Raw genomic sequence first — 16,199 nt, forward strand, 5'->3', positions numbered from 1 at the left:
CATCTGCCTAGTGATTCGTCTTCACTGTGCTGTCTATTTAGTAGCCTTGACGTGATAGGCTATATTTACTTTTCGTCCGCCATTTTTTTCATTTTCATGGCATTTTCTGTGTGGTTACGCGCACGGCAGACTTATTAATCTTAATTACGAGCTGTCAGAGTGCCCGTGTAATGCAATCCAGATGGTCTAAGCGGTGCAAGTGCTTCCAGACTAGGAGCAGGGTAGATCCGCGAAGATGAGAAACACTGAGCGCGAGACGGGCGCGAGAGGTGCACCCCGGGCCGTCTCAGCAGGAGGCTTTCACAGGAGCGTGTTTTTGTGCAACGGGTTCGATTCCCCGCCTGGCACACCACAGCTCCTCGCGCCCCATGCGTGCACGCAACGTTGCACATCCTAATTAGCAGCGCTTGTGAGCAGAGCTCGCACGCATCCCAAGAAACTCGAAAGTCATCACTTTGGGATTTGGGATTTCCTGGCACGAAGCAAATTGCCACCGATGGAGCGGCTGCTGGAGGTTGCCAGCACCAAGGGGCCCTTTGTGCGCGGTAAGCAGCTCTCTGGTCTGCATGAATGGGCTCAGCCGAGCATGGCGCTGGCAGAACACCCCGGTGGTCGTCTCGTGGAGATAGGAGCCGCAGGTGAAGGTGTTTTGGAGATTTACACATTTCACAGAGAAATGATTTACTTGTTGGTATTCTGCCCGTGTAGTTCGGAAATCAGTGCTTTTGCCATTGTGTCTCAGAAAGAGGGCCGCTCTTGAACTTTTGAACTCCTGATTCACAATTTCGTCGGGAACCTGATTGATTCCGAAGTGATTGCACATCTGAAACCTCAATTTCAGCTGTGTGTGAAATAGTTCCCCACCGTTTTCACCCCAACACAGTGGGTCCCTGAAAGCATCCAATTTTAAAAATAGATTTTCTCAGATTGACAGGGAACAAAGAGGTTCCTGGGATTTTGCCTTGCGTGGGTCAAGACATTGTGTTGGAAAGCGCTGTTACTCGGTACCACACAACAATGTGAGTGCAGAGTGAGTGTGCAGAGTAGTGAGTAGTGAGTGCAGAGTGAGTGTGCAGAGTAGTGAGTAGTGAGTGCAGAGTGAGTGTGCAGAGTAGTGAGTAGTGAGTGCAGAGTAGTGAGTAGAGTAGTGAGTAGTGAGTGCAGAGTGAGTAGTGAGTGCAGAGTAGTGAGTAGAGTAGTGAGTAATGAGTGCAGAGTAGTGAGTGGTGAGTAGAGTAGTGAGTAGAGTAGTGAGTACAGATTAGTGAGTAGTGAGTGTAGAGTAGTGAGTAATGAGTAGAGTAGTGAGTAGTGAGTGCAGAGTAGTGAGTAGTGCGTAGTGAGTGCAGAGTAGTGAGTAGAGTAGTGAGTAGAGTAGTGAGTAGTGAGTAGAGTAGTGAGTAGTGAGTAGAGTAGTGAGTAGAAAGTAGTGAGGTGAGTAGAGTAGTGAGTAGAGAGTAGTGAGTAGAGTAGTGAGTAGTGAGCATAATAGTGAGTAGTGAGTGCAGAGTAATGAGAAGTGAGTAGAGTAGTGAGTAGTGAGTAGAGTAGTGAGTAGTGAGTAGAGTAGTGAGTGGAGTAGTGAGTAGTGAGTGAGTAGTGAGTGGAGTAGTGAGTAGAGTAGTGAGTAGAGTAGTGAGTAGTGAGTGCAGAGTAGTGAGTAGTGAGAAGAGTAGTGAGTAGTGAGTAGAGTAGTGAGTAGTGAGTAGAGTAGTGAGTAGAGTAGTGAGTGAGTAGTGAGTAGAGTAGTGAGTAGAGTAGTGAGTAGAGTAGTGAGTAGTGAGTGCAGAGTAGTGAGTGCAGAGTAGTGAGTAGTGAGTGCAGAGTAGTGAGTGCAGAGTGGTGAGTAGTGAGTGCAGAGTAGTGAGTAGAGTAGTGAGTAGTGAGTGCAGAGTAGTGAGTAGAGTAGTGAGTAGAGTAGTGAGTAGAGTAGTGAGTGCAGATTAGTGAGTAGTGAGTGCAGAGTAGTGAGTAGTGAGTGCAGAGTAGTGAGTAGAGTAGTGAGTAGTGAGTAGAGTAGTGAGTAGAGTAGTGAGTAGTGAGTAGAGTAGTGAGTAGTGAGTAGAGTAGTGAGTAGAAAGTAGTGAGGTGAGTAGAGTAGTGAGTGGAGAGTAGTGAGTAGTGAGTAGAGTAGTGAGTAAAGTAGTGAGGGCAGAGTAGTGAGTAGAGAAGTGAGTAGTGAGTAGTGAGTAGAGTAGTGAGTAGAGTAGTGAGTAGTGAGTGCAGAGTAGTGAGTAGTGAGTAGAGTAGTGAGTAGTGAGTAGAGTAGTGAGTAGTGAGTAGTGAGTGAGTAGTGAGTGGAGTAGTGAGTAGAGTAGTGAGTAGAGTAGTGAGTAGTGAGTAGAGTAGTGAGGTGAGTAGTGAGTGCAGAGTAGTGAGCAGTGAGTAGAGTAGTGAGTAGAGTAGTGATTAGAGTAGTGAGGTGAGTAGAGTAGAGTAGTGAGTAAAGTAGTGAGTGCAGAGTAGTAAGTAGAGAAGTGAGTAGTGAGTAGTTAGTAGCATAGTGAGTAGAGTAGTGAGTAGTGAGTAGAGTAGTGAGTAGAAAGTAGTGAGTAGAGTAGTGAGTAGTGAGTAGAGTAGTGAGTGGAGAGTAGTGAGTAGAGTAGTGAGTAGTGAGCAGAGTAGTGAGTAGTGAGTGCAGAGTAGTGAGTAGAGTAGTGAGTAGAGTAGTGAGTAGTGAGTAGAGTAGTGAGTAGTGAGTAGAGTAGTGAGTAGAGTAGTGAGTAGAGTAGTGAGTAGACTAGTGAGTAGAGTAGTGAGTAGTGAGTGCAGAGTAGTGAGTAGTGAGTAGAGTAGTGAGTTGAGTAGTGAGTGCAGAGTAGTGAGTGCAGAGTAGTGAGTAGAGTAGTGAGTAGAGTAGTGAGTGCAGAGTAGTGAGTAGAGTAGTGAGTAGAGTAGAGTAGTGAGTAGGACATCACAGGCAGCAGCTGTGCAAGCTTCTTACACTCACAAGGAGACCACAGGCAGCTGAGGTGCAATCTTCTCCCACTCACAAGAACGACATCACAGGCAGCAGCAGTGCAAGCTTCTTACACTCACAAGGAGACCACAGGCAGCAGAGGTGCAAGCTTCTCACACTCACAAGAAGGACATCACAGGCAGTAACGGTGCAATATTCTCACACTCACAAGGAGATCACTGGCAGTACACACCACATGAACACACTCCATAACACATAGCAACAATACATTGGCATTTACAATGCCATTAGCTCAAACTCAAATAAATCTGAGCCCAATTGCATTTCTAATGCTTGTTTTTAAATCCATTTATAATTGGCCATGCGTGTCTTCTTTTTACAAGTACCTCTTTGTCTTTTATCAGTGAAAGATGATTAGTCAGTTTATTAATTGTTCTTTTGAAACTTTCCTGGGTAATTGTATTCTCCCAAATTGATATTACTCCGAATTCTTCCTTCGCTTCCTTTAAATATGCCCAAACGTGCAGTTTCCGGTTGTCTTTCACTTCTTGCCATAGTATCCGGGACATTTGATTGTCACGGTCATTTTTTATACGATTCCATACTTTTAGGATTTGACCTTTTCGTGCGTGTTGCTGATTATTTATCCCAAACTCCAACCTCACCTGTGCTTGCGAGGCATTATATGGTAGATGGAATAAAATCTTGTAAGTTTTAGCAACTGCATTATTAATTATCTCCGCATACTTACCATTTAAAACTTCAGAGCCATATGTCAAGGTTGGTAATAATTTAGCTGATATGATCTTTAATAAAGGGCCATAGGACAGTGCCGTTAGTTTTTTTGTATAATCCTAAATGCAGCCACCAAACTATTAAATGGGTTATTGAGGTCGAATGCAGGGCCAGGGCGGAAGAAGAAGCTCTACTGCAGGAAGAAGCCTGTTGCTCGCAAAGAAGAACAATCTCAGATGTTTGGAGGGAATTCACCCACATTTTTGTAGAGTACGCAAACTCGCCGGGGCCCAGGATTTACCCCCCAACACCAAGACAAACGAACCTGGTAATGCTGATGGAAACTGCCACAATGGAGCAGATCGGAATACCCCTGACCCAAAAGGACACTAGAAAGAAATGTATTATCTTTATCCATATGCATGTCAATGAACACTATGCGCCACTACACACATTGTATACTGCCACTTTAGAAGAGAACCTACCCATGTGTCTATTATTGTTACTCTACTATAATTGGTTACTTGGAGACAATGAACCTCGACTCTAATACGTTCCTACATGCAAAACGAACAGTTTTGTCTGTCGTATATCGCGATGTATACTCTCTACCTATCCATGATACTAATAAACAGAGGTTTAAAAAAAGACTTGGTATACCCATGATTTGGAAGAAATACATTTCTGGTGACCTTGTCAGAATCAAGAAACAATGCCTGACCTCTAGATTAGGATGATCATAAAACACAAGGTACTTACAGAGAGTTATCAGAACACACACTCCTGCTAGCAGAATGAGGATCACCAGCAATAACACTATCAAGATCTTTGGTGATGTCTTTTTCTCGGCCTGAGCCTGGGAGTCTGTCTTGGCATCTAAAAACACAAAGACCATTCATTTGATTGTTAAGAGGATGTTGACCATATGTTTGAAAAAGCACCTAGGTTAAAACCATTAAGAAAACTAATATTTTCTTATGCAATTTTAGAAGCGGATGTTTTTCCTTCACATCTTCCTCCTTTTTTCTAAGTGGAAAAGCCCTCTTCATTTCACCACTAAATACATATTTTTTGATTACTTTTCCTATTCCCACTTTTATTCACCAGTATCCAATTTGCTTGTTAATATATACAATTGTGGCACCTTTTAACAGTTGTATGACACACTATCAAGGACTATAATATTGGCCTACAAAATCAATCAAATTGCCTACTACTACATGGACAAGGGAGGTATATATTTACTACTCATACTCCACATATGCTTATCAAAACTTATTATGAGATGTAGTGGTTAGGTATTGTGTCAAATGCTATGTTTTATTCATGCTATAGAGCAGCAAAGAGCGGTAAAGTAGTGGTGGCATGTCTCTTTAATGCCTTTCCCCTTATCTTGAAATGCAGGAAAATACAAGAAAAAGCAATCTTGGGTTTCTTGTTCCTCTTGATTTGAAATTCTAAGGCATGCAGGGATTGGGTAGCCAGGGTCTAGACAATGAATTGTTTTGCAAATCAAAAAGTAGATTCAACACAATTTGTAATAGAAATGTGAGGACCCTTCACCCAGTAAAACGTTTTACTGAGCCATATACTCGTTACTCTGAAAAACTGATCTATTTGGGTATGTCAAATAGGCAGTCCTCACAGATAAAGGGGTTTCACTGAGTGCAACCTTGGTTCAAAATCAATAGAGTTGGCAAAAAGCTTACATTAGGAAATGAGACATTGAATGTGCAGTCCGTGTGGTGCTTAATAAGCCATCCAATACAACACACATTAAGATATTAGGAACTTCAATACCTAAGCCAAGTTTAAATAAAATAAATGTTTTTTTTTCCAAGAATAATGCAAAAATTAAGACAAACAGAAAGGGTGTTCAAAAGTTATGCGAAAAGGAAGAGCATTGCATATAAATATTCAGTGGAGAGAGAGGTCAGTCTCAAAATCCATGATAAACCCAAATTATTAAAGCTGTCTCCCGCAAAAATAAATCTTAACAGTTATGTATTAAAAACAAAATGTGAAAAAAATGTCAATGATGAAAGTTCATTGCAAAAAGCAGGAAATTAAAAATCAATGGTATACAATTGATAATAGTGTAAAGTCACTAATCAAGATTAATAGTAAAATATGCTAACTTTAAAAGCAACAGGTAAAACAATGGTGAACATCTTTTTAATTTACTTTCATGAAGCTTTACTATTTTTCTCAAGTCATTAGAAATTCCTGAACATCACCAGGGTGGATCCAGTTAATGTCGGAAGACGTTCCTTCCTCAAATGTATCTAATTAATTAATTTATTATGTGGTCATTTACCATAATACCTCTGGTTCATTCATAGTGGCTTTCTTTCAGCAGAATATATCCAATTATTGAGTGTAGCTATCTCTGACCAAGTAAGACCAACTAAGGCTTCACTCAACAAAATGTATCAAGTTAATGCACACACACTCACATACATAACTTTATCAGAATATATTTAGTTAATGCATGGAGGCATTCTCTAATCAGTAGTCCATTTCTAACCAGAAAATATCTAGATCACGCATGCAGGAGTTAATCACCAAAACATATACTGTTTATGCATAGAGGGGGACCCTCACCAGACAATGTACAGTTGATGCAGAGAGGCAATCGTCAGCCCAATATATTCAAGTAAACAAACCCACATGGGCATTTGTTGAACAGAAAATATCAGGATATTGTAGAGGCATTTCTTCATTAGAATATATCTGGTTAATGCTGGTGGTTAATCAGTTGCCTGAATATATCCAGTTAATAAATGGGGGAGAGGAGTTGGCCTGACGGCTGGGGTGGTTTTCCTCGATTCTGGGGAACTGGGCTCGAGCCTCGGCAACGACTCTGAACATCCTGTGATTCTGGCCAAATCACTTAATCTCCCTGTGCCTAACAAAAAAAATATATATATGTATTTATGTGTCCTTGTGTAATGCAACTGGTGCTACGTAAAGCGCTCTGATACCTGATTCGGGTCAAGTTCGTGCTATATAAAGCTTCGTAAAAAAAAAAAATGAAAGTCCTCAGTCTCTAACCAGAAACTATCTAGATCATATCCGGTGTTAATCATCTCTGATGGAGTTAAAAAAAAAAAAACAATCTCAAATTCATACCGACAGGCATTCCTCCCCCGAATATCTTCCAGTTAATCCAGAAAGGCATTAGAACTGTGGAGAAGTGTGGCTCACTGGTTAGAGCAGGCAGACCCTGAAGCAGAGGTCAGACCCGGGACCAGGGTTCGATTCCCGACGCGGCAGGGTCTTGAGCTCAAATGTCCACGGACTCGATAATTCTCGCTTCGGTGCCCACTCTAATCACGGGTTCACACTCTGCAACTCTGGGCATTAAGCTTGCTTAATCTCCACAACGGCCCCCCGCGGCGGGATGCCTGGCTTTCACCTTGGGGATGACCTGTAGGGGCTATCTCACAGGGAAAAGGTAGGACGGGTTCCCAAGGCAAGCGCGGAGATACCCCTTCGGGAGTCGATTCTGGCGCTATATAAGAAACATAATAATAATTAGCAGATCTAGAGATGGCTGAGAGGCATGTGCTCATGAGGATATATCTGGTTAATGCTGGATGGCAATTTCTCACCATAATACATACTGTTAATGCATAAAATTATATCTATACATGATTATATACATTTGGTGATATCCTATCAGTAATTGTTAGTCTAATCCCAGACTTGTGCACTATTTACTTCTGTATGCCATGATAATTGAGTAAATTCATGGAGGCCTTCCATCACCAATATATATCCTGTTAGTGGGGGGATGGATTACCTCACCTGAATGCATCCATTTATCGCTTGGAGGCATTTTATCAGTTGTTTGGAGAATTTTGTTCTACCTCTTGAATTTTGAGGCATAAGAAATACATGGTCATGGTAGAAAACTTTGCGACTTAGGCTCATTGTCGGCGTATCAGTAAAAGGGGCTCACTCATTTACTTAAATCGCATTGGATAAACCTACCAAGCTATCATACCTGTTTTTATCACTGCTTTTTTATTAGCTCCATCACGAAATTTCACCTCCGCATAGGTAACATCCGGTTCCATTTTTGTAAGACTCCGCCTCCTCAGCCGCGGTGCGGTTTAGTGGAGATTCATTTTTGCCAGCTTCTCAGAGATGCTAGAGAGGGTAAAGACAACATATACTAGAAAAATACTTTTGGAGAAGTAAGAAGGAGACAAGAATGGCACATTTGAAGATTGACTGTTCTGTTACAAAACAAATAAATAAACAGTTTCACCCGATGAACGATGGAGGTTCTAAGTTGGAATCACAACACCGGCCCTCAATAGTTGCTATTGTGGAAGTTTTTCAGGTTAACATACATACACATGATTTCCGTTATACAAATTGCATGAACTTTTTTCTCTGATGGATAGCCTGAATATGTGGCAGGCTACATCCACAAGGGGGAGCAGTCAGGGTTATTGTAGGGCTCTCACTGCCACTTGCTAAATCAATTTACATATCACAAAAGCACTACCTGGTAGGACAGGTAACCTTATACTTCACTGGGGATGCGATAAAACCAGAGAAGGGCCATGGATCATATTTTGACTTGAGACCCAAAAACAATTATGAAAATCCTGTTTCTGTCTCTTTAAGACCAGGATAGGAGGCTCTACCCGATCAGAACATGGCGACTGACATTTTTGGCTGAGGTACATTGCTTTCCTTGGGGGACATTTTCAAGTTGTTAGAGTCGAGGGCTCTCATATACTTACTATCCACGGGTAAATGGAGCGGTTTATTAATTTTTATTTCAATTAAATCCTTTATTATACAGTGCAAACATTCTACAAGCATGCTTGGACTATTTTCAATAAAGTACTACCCTTACACTGTACAAATTGTCATAACATGTTTAGGAAAATATTAGAAATCCTGAAAGTGAAACGGTTAAGGCATTGAAAATCTTCAGTAATTCACACCCTAAATGCTTGCCCAAAAAACTGGTATGAATCTGAGCAGGGCCAACTTAGCCATCCATCCTTCTGTGAATGCTGCAAAGAGTAGCATCAATTTTTGCAACTATAATCCTATTGCTTAAGCATCTAGATAGAGTTCTCTACAACTGGCCATAAGAATGGCTACATATACAAGGAGTCAGAGTAATTTTTCAGCAAAGGAGGATCAAATTATGCACCTGGGTTTACTAAATTATGCACCAAGTAAAGGCAAATTATGCACCATGATTAGTAACACACTGTGGCAGGATACTTTTTCTATTTTACCATTTTAAATTATATTGGCGTTGCACTGCACCAATAGTGGCGTTTTTTAAATTCATTTTTGATCTCTGTGCTTGAAACAATTCTTTTTGTTGAAATCTGAAATGTATGCAGCATGTAGCATGTGTGCGTATCATATGTAATGTTGGCATGTTACCTAAGGGTCGTACACATAGGTGGACAGCCTATAGAAAGGCAGGAAGAATTCTCCAAGAACATTTGAAAAGTTAACTGAGCTGGGGTAGAGTCAGTAATGTCACTTCCACAATTCTAACACTAGTAAAAGAGGAAGGAAGTGGGTGCAGAGAGTGTCGTGCGGCAAAAAGAAACCACCCTCTGGTGCCAAGAAGACTGCTGAGGCGACGAAAGGCAGCTGTGGGGGGAGGAGGGAGAACTGTAGGGGCAGATTTGGGTATGGGTATTAGGTATGTTACGGTAAGGGGGCGGGGGTCCACAGAGTCCGTAAACACAAATTGAGGATTAGGGAAGAAACTTGAGGGCAGGAGTACAAGGAATGGAAGCTAGCGGTGGCGGAGAATATAAACCAGGGTGTCCAAATTAGGACCAGGAAAACGGTCTCATGCTAGAATAAAAGACGAAAATAATTTTAAATACAATGAATGGACTCTTTTAAATGGCCAATGGTAATCCTGAAAATCTGGCATGGATTCGTACCATGGACACAACCTGGTGTGGTAAGCTGCCTTCTTATTGTATTATTTTCTTAATTATTTATGTATTTGAAAAAACGATAAATCATGCATGGAAGCCTGGTCGCCTACAATGAGGGGGCATATATTTGTAGCTGTGGAAGTTATACAATTCCAAGCCTAAAAATCTGGACGTCCTTCCATTATTTTGAAGTTTGAAAGCTGGAAAAACAGTGGTCCCCAAGAGAATGTAGAGGAGCCCTTATCTCTCTCTCTTCTTCCGGTGTCAAATCTGAGGCCAAATGTAGACCCGGACGAACAATAAGTATTTAAAAACCCAGAACGTGAGGTCAGAGGTTAGAGAGAAAGACGTAGAAGAACACATAGAAAATATAGTGCCGGTCATACATTTCTATAAGGTTTCCTTTGCTCTTTAGATAGCAATGAAACTTTGAGAGAACAAAAATGAGATTTTCTTCTAGTTGTAAACTTTTTTTCTAAAATATAAAAAAACACAGAACTTAGCTGAAACGTGTCCTGCGGAAATCCTTGAAGTAGTTGAAAAGAAATCAAAATATACAAATATAAATTATTCTAATATCTTAAGAGAACCAAGTAAAAGAGGAGAGATAAGTAAAGACAATTACCGAAAAAAAGTTATTAAAAATAGAAAGCAAATTTACACTGCTGTCTAGGTTGTGAGCATGGATGCTGATTGTTTTTTCTGTCTAGGTTGTGAGCATGGATGCTGATTGTTTTTTCTGTCTAGGTTGTGAGCATGGATGCTGATTGTTTTTTCTTAATTTGAATGTTCTAATGTTTAAACAGTAGCTCTATTGAAAGATTATTCCACTAATTATCTCCTCACACTAAAATCTGTTACCCTTAGACTCAGTATATTTGCACTAAGAGGGCAGAGTTACTCTTGCGCGTCATTTGTACGGTACGGAGGCAAGCCAGAGGCGTACGCAAGCCCATGCAGCACATCTGGTGCAAGGTGTCCCCCAATCAGAAGCTCCCAACCCTTCAGCAACAGGCCAATGAATAGAGGTAGGAAATAGGAGACTAACGGACACCGCTTCATATTCCGCAGGGGACCCCCTATGATCTTGTGTTACACCACTGAAGCAAGCCATGGTGACCTTAGTGTTGCCTGCACTGGTGACCATTCATCATTCTTTACTTACAAATCAGCGTGGTGAGTGGGTCTCTTCGCCAGCAGCTCGGTACCCCCTGGTAAGTCAGTCCCTCTATTTTCACATAGTGCAGGTGGCAAGCAACGAAGCGCATAGTTCGTGCACGGCTGAGGAACCAGCTCTACAGAATGCATTGATTATGGCTTGGGATGAAGTAGTCCCAGGGCTGAGACTTCCGCAAAGTATCAAAAGGGAAGTTAGACAGAACCACAATTTCGCAGCCAACGTGCGACTGACGCTTCACACCAGATCTGCATGATGCTTGCTATTGCAATTTGCTAACGTTACGCGTTGCTAGAGAAGACACAAAGTCTGCCATCATGGGCAGCATGTCTTCTATAAACAGTGCCATGACAATATTGTAACATACAATTATGGTCCCAAGCTATCTATACTCCTGCTGGGCTGCTGTATAAATTCCTGTACATTTATTATAAAGGAGAGGCTTTGAGGCAGGTAAACTCGGGAACCACAGCGCCAATCCACACACCCGATACATCGTTGGAATCCTCAGGGTGTGCAGATGGACATAGGCCATTTAAAAGTTAAACAGTTAAAAAAATGCGTTCTAGTTCAAAAATGTACATTATAAAAAAAGTAGTCCCCTCGAAGTAGCGCCGGCCGCGACCTGCGTGCTGACGTCAGGAGCACGGGGCAGACATGGCGCGGCGAGGAGCGGCAGCTGAGGTAAGGCAGCGGGGGTCGGGGCAGGCGGGGGATGGGGTGATGTAAGGCTCCAAACTACCACGATCATGCTCATTAGTTTTACCTCAAACACAGCTCAGGAAGTTGAACTGCAGAGCGCCAGCGTTTCAGCTTTAAGGGTCATTAGGTTGACACGCGGGCATTATGTTACCATGTTGGAATCTCGGCACGCCGAGCCCCGTCAAGGGTAAACCCCGCTCAAAGAGACCCCACAGGCGAAAGTGATCCGTCAACCTCGGAACCGTGTTTAAATGTGCCCTCTTTTCGTGGTACTTTTCATGTGGACGGGGAAAGCAAACAGCCTGAAGCGCACTGCTGTGACTATCAAATGTCGTCTTTTTATGGCTCCGGGGGACAATGTCGGTGCAGGCGGAGGTCGGGGCAGGCGGCGGACGGGGCGGGCGGGCCGGGGAAAGCAAGCAGCCCGAAGGAAAGCCAGGAAATCTGGTTCGGTTTATCCCCACTCTAAACACATGGAAATGGTAATTTCCAGGCGAAGGCTGGAGTAATAGCTGCCCTGCAATACCGTGAGACGGTTTTACATTATAGTGCACTGCTGTGACTACCACATGTCGCCTTTCTAAGGCTCCGGGGGACAATGTCGGGGCAGGCGGGGGTCGGGGCAGGCGGATGATGGATCTGTGGAGATACTTACACCCTAACACTGCAGGATACACTTATTATTCATCTCTGCATCAGTCATATTCAAGAATCGACATGGTATGGGTTTCCAACTGTATTGCTACAACAGCTGAGATGACGATATGCCCACGTATAACCTCTGACTACAATCCCCTTATGTTAAAATTTCAAGCAGCACCAGCAGAAATGATTTGCAAAACTTTTACTTTCCCAAAATATTTACTTACAGACAAGACTTATGTAGAGACTATTAGCAAGCAGCTCAAACTCTTTTTTCAGGAAAATAAGGATACATCTACACCTATTATAATATGGGATACTTGGAAAGCAGTGGTTCGAGGTCTGACATTACAATACATACTACAACTAAATAAAAAAAAGCAAGACCAAGCACAGCAGGGTATTTTGCTTATGAGGCAGGCTGAAAAGGTTCATCCGCTTCATCTAACCAACAGGAGTTGTTACGAGATTTAATAGATCGAAGGGTAGCAGCTAAAAAGGTATTTAGGGAAAGAATGATCAATAGACTTAATAAATACTGTGCTATACAATATTAGTTTGGTGAGCATATGGGAAAAGTCCTTGCTCATAAGGTAGCCGACGATCAGGCTAAAACCCATATTAAAGCAATCAAATCAGCAAATGGGACTACATATACAGAACCAAAAGGGATTTTCGAACATTTTTTTGTTTTTTATCAGAAGCTACATACTTCTGAAACTACTCCTAATGATTTAGATATACAACACTATTTTCAGAATATACACCTGCCAAAATTAAAAGAAGAAGATACTGCAATTATGGGTAATGACATCAGCAATGAGGAAATATTATTAGCAATATCTGTGCTCCCTTTGGGAAAAGCTAGAGGGGAAGATTCAATACCTCTGGAATTTTATAAAGTTATCAATGAGCACTTAATCAAACTATTTAGAGAGGTAACTCAATATATTGGTTACAATGGAGTGGTACCAGAATCTTGGAATTTGACACGAATAGTCTTCTTTTTAAAGAAAAATAAACCCCCTACTGAGTGTGGCTCTTATAGGCCCATCTCGCTTATCAATTCAGATGGCAAAATATTCGCTAAAATCTTGGCTACTCGATTAGCACCAGCAATGACTGAGCTTGTCTCAGTCCACCAACATGGTTTTATTTAAGGTAGGGAGACTACGACTTATATAAATACTGCTATCACTGCCTTTGATTTCGCGGAAAAAAGAGGGATTCAACTGGGTATGTTGCTTTTGGAGGCACAAAAGGCGTTTGAAAGGGTGGATTTGAAGTTTTTATGGGTTGTACTGGAGAAGGTGGGTATAGGGGAAAGATTTAAACAGTGGATTCAGGCTTTATATGGTAATCCTCAAGCAAAACTAATGAATTTAGGAGCACAATCGGAAATATTTTCAATCTTCCGTGGCACTCAACAAGGATGCCCACTCTCTCCACTTTTATTTGCCCTTTTTATTGAACCATTTATTTTTTCATTACAATCTAATCCTTAAATCATCCCATTAAGGCAGGGTATAAACTCATTAAAGGTAACGGCCTATGCAGATGATTTAGCTATATTCCCACCCAAACCAATTGGTACAATGGCAGAAATAGAAAAAGAAGCAGATAGATTTGGAGTAGTAGCCGGCTACAAGCTTAATACACATAAAACGCAGGTGTTGGTAAACTTCACTACCGGGGATTGTCTAAGAGGGTTGTGTACTGTTGCTGCGTATCTGGGGGTCAGAATATCTTCACAGATCAGAGAAATAATTTAATTAAACTATGAACTATTGATTAAAGAAACAGCTATCCAGCTAAAATGAATGGCACAAACTCCCAATTGGTATTATCGGCTGCGCTAACATAATCAAAATGAAAATACTCCCAAAACGTTTGTATCTCTTCAGATCTATTCCTCTACGGGTCCCCAATAGTTTTTAAAAAAAGATTAGATGGCCTTTTCAGTAGCTTCCTATGGGGCTAAATGAAGGCACGCAGAGCGATGGATCTATTGAAGTGTCCTTTTGAACAGTGGGGTATAGACTTCCCAGACTTTAAAATGTACTTTTGGTCTGCTTTTACAGCTCGCTTCCAGAGCCTAATAAATCCTTCTTGTACCACCTTTTTTCATCAACTTCTATTGGCAGAAAATAGTACGATGAATATTTACAAAACCACTGATCCTAACTACTTTAAACGGGTAAAATTCAAAACCCTACTGAACACTATCTCCATCTGGAAAGCTATTCTCACCAGTCGCGACCAATCTTACTATCATGACAAACTCCCTCTGTGGGGGAATCCAATTTTCCCTGAGATTTTGCACAATGCTGTACTACGACAATGGGCGGATTTGGGGATTTTTTCACTTGGGGATTTATTTGATCACGGGGGGTTTGTCTTATTTGAGAAACTGCAAATTTTGTTTAATCTACCAGGTCATATGTTTTTTAAATATCTGCAAATTAAGAGCTTTCTGGTAACGCATCTAAAACTGACCAATGTAGCTGAGTCAGATTTATGGGACTTATTATATCAAGATAGCGCCAAATTCAAGATTAGTCGTATGTATAAGATTCTTGCCAGTTTTAGAAAGGGGGATGGCAATAAATTAGCCCATAAATGGAGCACGATACTTGGGGAGGAGGTCTCGGAAAACGATATAGAGCAAAGTTCATGTGCAGTAAAGAAATCAGTACATGCCACTAATCTACAAATGCAGCAGTTTCGTACTATCTGTACCCCGTATTATACACCAGAGAGAATAGCTACACAGGTCAATATTGGGACAGTTAGCACACGCACAAAATCTCCCAAATGCGATACTTGATACATATGTTTGTGGAGTGCCCTAAATTGAAAGATTTTTGGCAACAGATAGGTCAAATTTGCTGCCAGAAATTAGGGATTGACTTCTCCCCTACAGCGACGGATATTATGTTGGGACCTGATATGTTTAGTCATCAACAAAATCAGCTATTATTGATCTTGCTCGTAGTAGCTTATACTCTCCAAGTATCAGCGACTGGTGGATGGTGCTGAAGGAGATATACTCAATGGAACACATGTTGGCGAATGCTAGGGGTTTACAAGCCCAGAATAAACTTGAATCTATATGGGGACTCATATTGGAATGTTTTTGATTAGCAATTTGGCATAATTACTTAAATATCTATTGTCTCTTGTTTTGTCTTATTCCTGCTTTATACAATCTCTGTGTTTCCTTTTTTCCTTTCTCTCATATTTCTTTTTTTTTGTTATAAGATATATGTAATCCTGCCTATGATTGAAAAACATTTTTTTTCTTGTACTTGCTGACTTGTTGAATAATAAAGATATTTAAAAAAAAAAGAATTTCATAAAAGTTACATAAAGGAGCACATTTCAACTTTTTGTGACAAATAGAGAATTTATATTTATAGAATGGGGAACCAGCACAGCTAGGAGGGAGGTGATAACTAGACTCTGCAACACATGTAAAATTTCTGCGTTGCCAGTATACTTTATGGAATACATCAGTGTTTTTATTCTCCAATAACATTTAGATAATTATTCAGTTTTCACAAACCTTGTGATGTTTTTCAAATTTTTTTCACCTTCACTGTGAATAGTGTTTTACTGCACAGAAAGAAGATTTTAATGCCAACTGAACCCAACTAAGGCAAACACACGTGAGAAATTCACATAAACTGCAATATATTTCCATGCTGAAAAATAAAGGTAGATGGTTTTTCCACTGCAGGGTCACATTTTGTTGTACTTTTCTGTGCATAGTATAATTTTGTTAGAAATGCTCAGACCTGAAGTTCTGATGCGCCTGTTCCATGGATTCGCAAGAGAACCCACTAAAATCGTGTGCACTCTGAGATAGATCTCCGTCAAGAAGCTTTGATTATAACAGTTACAGTGTAACATAATGTGAAAAAGGGTTGAGAAACTATGGAGAAATCTGCCAGATAAAGAGCTGCAACACGTATGCCTCTAGAATGTATTTTCTCCTGTCAGCATAATGTGGGTAAGTGTTTATGAGAAGCAGAAGAAGAACAAAGTCTAATTCAACCGTGGGAAAACCTTCTGGGGAAGCCTG

General features: G+C 41.1%; 1 protein-coding gene across 2 annotated transcripts in view; it reads right to left on the minus strand.

The window, feature by feature from the left end:
* The window catches only part of LOC147673383 (C-type lectin domain family 4 member A-like), a 51,143-nt gene extending 40,240 nt beyond the window's left edge, over window positions 1-10,903 (minus strand). The window contains exons 1-3 of one of the 2 annotated variants that reach the window (XM_086947239.1): window positions 10,760-10,903; window positions 7,665-7,810; window positions 4,415-4,531 (exon numbers count right to left, since the gene is read on the minus strand). The gene's annotated coding sequence lies outside the window, so the exon portion shown is untranslated. Of the gene's footprint in view, window positions 1-4,414; window positions 4,532-7,664; window positions 7,811-10,759 lie in introns of those variants that run through there. The other variant, XM_086947240.1, reaches the window with a different exon arrangement.
* Between the last annotated feature and the right edge of the window lie 5,296 nt (window positions 10,904-16,199).

This window comes from Lissotriton vulgaris, chromosome 12, assembly GCF_964263255.1.
Source record: "Lissotriton vulgaris chromosome 12, aLisVul1.2, whole genome shotgun sequence".
In the NCBI taxonomy this organism is placed as follows: Eukaryota; Metazoa; Chordata; class Amphibia; order Caudata; family Salamandridae; genus Lissotriton; species Lissotriton vulgaris.